Source organism: Camelus ferus, chromosome 4, assembly GCF_009834535.1.
Source record: "Camelus ferus isolate YT-003-E chromosome 4, BCGSAC_Cfer_1.0, whole genome shotgun sequence".
In the NCBI taxonomy this organism is placed as follows: domain Eukaryota; kingdom Metazoa; phylum Chordata; class Mammalia; order Artiodactyla; family Camelidae; genus Camelus; species Camelus ferus.
The window spans coordinates 31,689,838-31,696,393 of NC_045699.1; the positions used below are offsets into that span (position 1 = coordinate 31,689,838).

Sequence of the window (6,556 nt, forward strand, 5' to 3'; positions counted from 1 at the left end):
AGTAAGAGGCCAGCTCCAGCCTCAGTTACTGAAATGATAAATCCACCCCTGCCCATCTGCAAATCATGGGTAAGAAACTTGGAGTACATTGCATGAGCATATTTAAAAATAATTCACTGTTGATTGATTCATGAAAATGTAAAATGCCTCACAAGTGTTTAATTATCTGAACTGTGTGTGCTTTCAATGGCAAAGAAATAGCAGATGAGAGATGGAGAGGGTGAGCCTTGGAGGTTAATGCACAGAGAATGACCCTGGTGTGCGCTCTCTGGCAGAGCTGAGCTGCTGACGCAGATCCAGAAGGATCCGTTCTCAGAATCCAACTCAGTCACAGTCCTTGGAGGGGAGCACAGTGTGACTTTGGGTCTCCTATTTCCCGTCTCTGTAGGGACACAAAATAAGGAAAACAAGAAGCATAGAGCATGCACGTGCGTGCACAGACACACACACACACACACACACACACAAATTATGCTTGTAGCTCAGCCCCACAGTGCAGTGCAAGGGGCAGTAAACTCCCGAGGGCTGCAACTAACACACCTGTGTTGGTTAGTCAAGCTCCAAGGATGACAAGATGTTTCCCCAAATTCGTTTTTGCAGAGGATTCCAAACTACTCGGATGGAGAGGCTTCTAATGAGAGAAATAAAGCAAAACAAAAATGAAAATGAGGGAGGAATAAGGAAGAAAAAGGAAAGAGGAAGTGAGGACAGACAGCCAAGGGAGAGGAACAGGAGACAGTGTGGAAGAGAAAGGGAAGGGTGGGGGGAGGAGCAGAGGCCCAGTTGCTTCTGGATCTTTTATTGTCATTTGAAAACAGAATCTGACCCAAAGTATTAGACTCATGCAAATCCAGTCAGAGGAAGCTCTGATCCTGGACATGCCTTTGCTGGGCTCTGATAATCCCAAGGTCACCATCCCTATGGCTTTCTAGTTTGGTTTTCAGTCCATCTGAATATTCTACTGGTGGGATGGTCTTCCTTACACATGACAACACTGTGACCCTCCCCAGCTCAGCACAGGGTGAAACTCGACAGCTTGCTGCGCAAGCCCAGCCTCTCCCCAAGCAGAGTCGTGGATCACTCATTTGCTCCAGCTCACCTCATTTCTTGCTGTTGCGCTCTCTCTAACATTTTAACAGCCCTGTTTCTCATTTTTTGTATTGTTCTCCACCTAGATCTGTTTTTCTAACTGAACAGATCCTTGTCTGATTAGCTTAATCATAATACATTGAAATTTCCTCCTTATCTTTGTATTTCCCGTATCGTACAAGCTCCAAGAAGTATGTTGTTCCACCAGTAGCCCCCATCCCAATGGACGGCAGATAGCAGGATCATGATAAATATTTCTTGAAAGAAATGAATGAATGTAAAAGATATTTATATGCATACACACTTCCCTTTACTTATGAGTCCTATGACTTTTGCTCAATTATCTCCTTTTCTTTAAAACACCCCTTGAAGTTTGTCATTTCCAGAAGAATGTACCAAAATAGTCATTTTATGCACACGCACACACTCCTGGTGCTTTATTTACATTGGAAGGTCCTAGGTGCTGCTTTGCTTTGCGTTTGTTTTCCTATGATGAAGTAGTTTGTAGCAGACCAATGATTCAGGAAAACTTGTTTTTAAAAAAAATTGTTTTTACACCTGAAGGCATCAGAGAGCAACTAAGAAAATCAGATTTGAGGGGCCAAGATCCCAGGAAGAAAGGGAGCTCATTGATGTAACCCCAACATTCTACACTGCATTTCTCTTAAGGGTATATACCAATTTTTGGACATGGTTTGAGAGGCTGAGGATCCAGGCAAAGGGTGACATCTAAGAGGTCGAGAAGCTAGCTGAGCTTTTGGCAATCCTCTGTAACTAGGGAGAAAAAAACATTAAGTTCAGGGCTGCCAATGCATGAGAATGTGTAAGTCCAGAGCTCTGAAAGAAAGGAGAAACAGAGAAGGGGGCCCAACACTTGGAAGAGTTTTCCTCCTCAAGGTGTCTGATGATTGAATTGAAGACTTAAAAGCCAAGTTAATACCATCAAAAAATCAAGAGTGGAGTTTTTAGCATCTCTTAGTCCTGGGGAGACAAAAATTGGATTTCAGGATAAGCTGTATTAAACACCTCAGCATCTCGAGTACCCTAAAGGACTATTCCCTAGCAGCAGGTAAAAATCAGAAGTAAACTGAGGCTTATTTAGTTTCTAGTGGGGTTGAGGGAAATTGCCCCTTATCTAGCTGCCTGCAGAGGACAGGGTACGTTCTCTCTGATATGAGAGAACAGTATGCAAACTGTCGAGTTTTTCATACACAGTGCATGTAGCAAGCAATCAAAATTTGCTAAGGATACAGAAAAAAAGAGATGAAAACAGAAAAGAGAAACAGATCTGTGGGTGGATCAGATACAGAAATTATCAAACGTTGGCTGGACCACATGCAAGAAAAGAGATAACAAGATGAAGAATTGATTTTAAAAATGATCAAATGAGAATTCTGTAACTGATACTAAGATAACAGTGAGAATTCTGTAACTGATACTAAGATAACAGTAAGTGGATTTAATAGATTATTGATACAGCTAAAGCTTAGTCAACTGAAAGTCAGCAGGAAATAGCAAAGCTTATAATCACAGACAGAAAAAAGAATGTGGAATACAGAAAAGCATAAGATAAAACCCAGGGAGGAGGCCTAACATACTTACCCAGAAGGAGGTGAGCAAATAGAAAAGAAGCAATACTTGAAGAGGAAATGATAATTTTTCGAAAGTGTTGAGAGATACTAAGCCACAGATTCAAGAAGTTCTGTAAACTAAGTACAAGTGGGTTAAATACAAAGAAAACTACACCTTGATGTGTCATCGTAAGACCACCAATTACTAAGGACAAAAGGAAATCTTAAAAGCTGCCAGACCAAAAGACAAATTACCTTCACAGGAGCAAAAAGCAGAAGACTTCCTCAAAAAACAACAGACATTAAAGAAGAAAGAATGACATCTTTTAAAGCGTGGAGAGAAAAATCCTGCCACTCTCAAATCTATAACCAGGAAAAATAGCCTTCAAAAATAAAAGTACAAAAGGCTTTTCCAGTCGAACAAAAACTGAGAATTCCCTCTCTTGCAGAGCTGCTCTGACAAAAGGGAAGGAGGAAAGGGGAAAAAGGAAGAGAGGATTCTTCAGGAAGATGAAAGAGGAGCTCAAGAGGAATTACAGAAATGCAGGCCAGAATAGAAAACAATGGAAAGAGAAAAACATTTGGATAATTTAAAGTTGATATAGACTGAATAAAACAAAGTAATGGTGGTGGGATTGAAAACCCACATGGAATTAAAGTGCAAGACAATGGAAAAAGACTAAATTTAATTTGTTAACAAAGAATTTTATTTCATCTTGTCCGTCTCAATATCATCAGCACCTGTCACAGTGGAGGGTATACAGTTAGTGCCATACAAGTGTTGGTTGAATGCTGCTTGAAAACCCTCCTTTTACAGATGGAGAAAAGGAAAGTCCAGAGACATCAATTTCCTGTCAGAGCTGTGCCCAGCACCCAGGTCTTTTTCACTGCCCAGCGTTCTTTCGGTGCTGACTTCAGTCTGGCTTTGCCCTCGGCTCACTTCAAGACAGGTGGCATTTTAGACAACGTTCCATAGGTGCGCCTGCTTACAAAACCTTACACCCCATTCCAGGAGCCTGAGCCCAGGGCAAATCTCTCCCTGGTGCATCTGCTCTCCTCCAGGGGACCCAAGTCCAATCTGGGACCTGGTGTCTAACCACTTTCCTAGCCTCTTTCCTAAATACCCAATTCTCTAAGTGACAAAGCATTGAGAAGCCCAGAGTAATCTCTGAGGCCTGGGTTTAGGTCATGGATATTTATGTTGGCTCAAGCCCCCTTTTCCTCCAACTGCTGAGGCCTTGTTCTGGAAGAATGCAAGTTAGATGGAGGAGAACAGCGCAGCAGCCTGTTGTCTGCAATGCCGTCAGAGCTCATTTTCCAAGCGATTCTTCCGAAGGTCTTAGGATGACAAACTTCTTCTGCCTTGTCGGTGATTCTGTTTTTTAAAGGGGAAGCCCTGGAGGCCACAGGGAGTTGCTGAAGGGGAGGGAGTAAGATGAGAGCCTTAGCTTCCCTACCACCTTCCTCCCACTGCTTCTAACAGGACCAAAAAGAGCTGGCGTGGAATGTGCACTCAGACTGTGCAGTGACTGGGTGACACTGTAATATTTTAATACAATCAGTGTTTAGTTAATGTACGAAGCAGTCAGGTCGGTGGCTGGGCAGAGGAGGAGGACCAGGGTTTTGCAGTCCCATAGCTTGACTTTAGTCTCTGTTCTGCCTCATAGATCATAGACCGATCACTAAACCTCTCTGAGCCTCTCCATCTGTGAGTGGGAAACATCCTAATCCTACCCCACCTGCTTTCCTGCTTTACACGATTTTAGAGGGAGGTGGAATGAAATAACGTGTATAAATATGTTTTCGAAATGGAAGAGTCCTGAGAACCATCTCCATTTTTTATTTGCCTTAAGAACACTGCAGATACTGCAAACTGTGACAACCAACCAGTAATGCATGGCAAAAAAAAAAAAAAAAAAAAAAGCCAAGATTGTTTAGAACTGGATGAATGCTTAGGGACCTTCTAGCCTAACGCACTCATTTTTCTGCTGAGAAAACTGAGTGGAAGCCAAAGAAGTGAAGTTACTTCCCCAAAGGAATGAAATCAGAAAAAGGCGGGGAAAGAACAGCCTGCACATCTGTTCCAAATCCTGCATGGAGTCTCCCGGAGCAGGGGAGTCAGGACTACCAGGTCCTAGTGTTGACTGTTGCTTTTTTTTTTTTTTTTTTTTTTTTGATGTACACAGAGAGTCCTGATCTGAGCAAGGAGATGAGCAGATGATCAAAGAGAGATGTTAAAAGTTATAAGCATCCATCTGATGTTTTCTTCCTGGCTATCATGATATGAAGAATTACAAAAGCACGGGGAGACTTCTATAAAGAATGTGGGCAACTTACCTGAAGAATGTTATGTCAATAAAATTGTTTTCAGTGAAGGTGCTGACATCCGTCCTCAGGATGAGAGGGTGTGCCAGACACCACTTCAGGACCATTTCTGAGACTTCTGTGGCTCACTTGCAGCTGCTCAAACGTCAGAGAGAAAAACATGGATTTCTAGTGGATCTGACATCATCTCAAGCGCAGCCAGAGGGAAGAAATGAGGACGCCTTGATGTGTGAGGGTGCATCTCTGGTGTGCGTGCCAGATCTTTGAACACATGCTCCCCACGACCTCTCTGAGGTCGGCAGCGTAAACTCCTCCACTGAGTGCTCAGACAGCTTCTGATGTGGAGTTGGAGTTTCTCCAACAGCACAGTTTTTAGGGGTCTACACAGAGAAGGGAAGCCCCCCGTCCACTTGGTACAGGACTTAGCAAAGTTACTTGAGCCCTAGATCAAATGACTATGAAAATAGCACTCCCTACCTCCGTCCCCTTCAGTGCTGCGAGGCCTCAGGAGCCTTTGAAGATGAAGTGGCCATTTGATCCTGAACTTCGTACCGCCACCACCGCATGAATCAAGGCTCTCCAGCAAGTCTTTTGCTCCCCCCTGTTCAAAGGTTAGACATCAAAGAGCCCCAGCTCGCTGTGGATCCCAGAATGCTAGGTTTCCCCAGCCACGTATTGGCACTGGGTCAACACCATTGTCGGGACTTGGGTGTTCCCAAGGTCACATGAATCCTGAAGCGGTGTTTTCCTCTGAAGAGGCAAGCCCCAGCGCCTGCCCCGCATCTTGAGATTTATTGATTTCATGTCATCAGGGACTGAACAGAATACCTGTAGTTCAACAAAAATAACTGTCACTGACTCAGAAACAAGAAACTGCCTGTCCCCGAGGGGCCAAGGCACCAGGCAGGAGGGCCCTCCCCAAAGCCTGGCCTGGCTCCTTTGTTCCGTGCCGATCAGCCCTGGCCTCACACTGTGTTGTCGTCATGATTTATCTCTTTCTTTCCATGCCGGGTGACTCAGAGGGGGCGACGTGCTACGGAAAGCCCTGCTACATTCAACTGATGAAATACAGCCAGCCCCTGCCAAGCCGGAGGGGGCAGATGGGTAGTCCACGGGCGCACTGGAGGAGAACGCTCAGCTGCGTGACGAGTGGCTGTGGACAGGCTTCGCTGGCCTCCCGCCATTTGGAGCAAAAGCATCAGAAGCCCAAGAGGACACAGAGGCAGAGCCACAAACACTGATATGACCCATGCATGCCAGCCAGGGGCACCAAGCAGAGGCAGGCCACAGTGAATTATTTGAGTCAGCTGTTAAATGTATGCTAAGTCCTGCCCGGTGTGGGACGAGCGCTGTGGTGCATCAGTAGGTTCTACAGAGAGGAGCAGGCTGCTGTCTGCACCCAGCAAGCTGGACCCAATTAGGGGGGAGAAGATGGCACACAGCTTGACACTCATTTTGAGCAATAACTGAAGAATATCTGTTTTTATGTTTTAAAATTTGTGTTTAATGTATGTTTATGTATTGTGTGTATAGGTATATACACACAAAATAGACAAAATAGAATATATTAT

At 44.4% G+C, this 6,556-nt stretch overlaps 1 long non-coding RNA gene across 1 annotated transcript; it reads right to left on the reverse strand.

The window, feature by feature from the left end:
- Positions 1-216: 216 nt before the first annotated feature.
- LOC116663132 lies at positions 217-5,714 on the reverse strand. Its single transcript, XR_004319226.1, has 4 exons — positions 5,463-5,714; positions 4,998-5,120; positions 541-631; positions 217-382 (listed from the first exon to the last, which is right to left on the reverse strand). It is a non-coding gene; the product is annotated as an uncharacterized LOC116663132 (long non-coding RNA).
- Between the last annotated feature and the right edge of the window lie 842 nt (positions 5,715-6,556).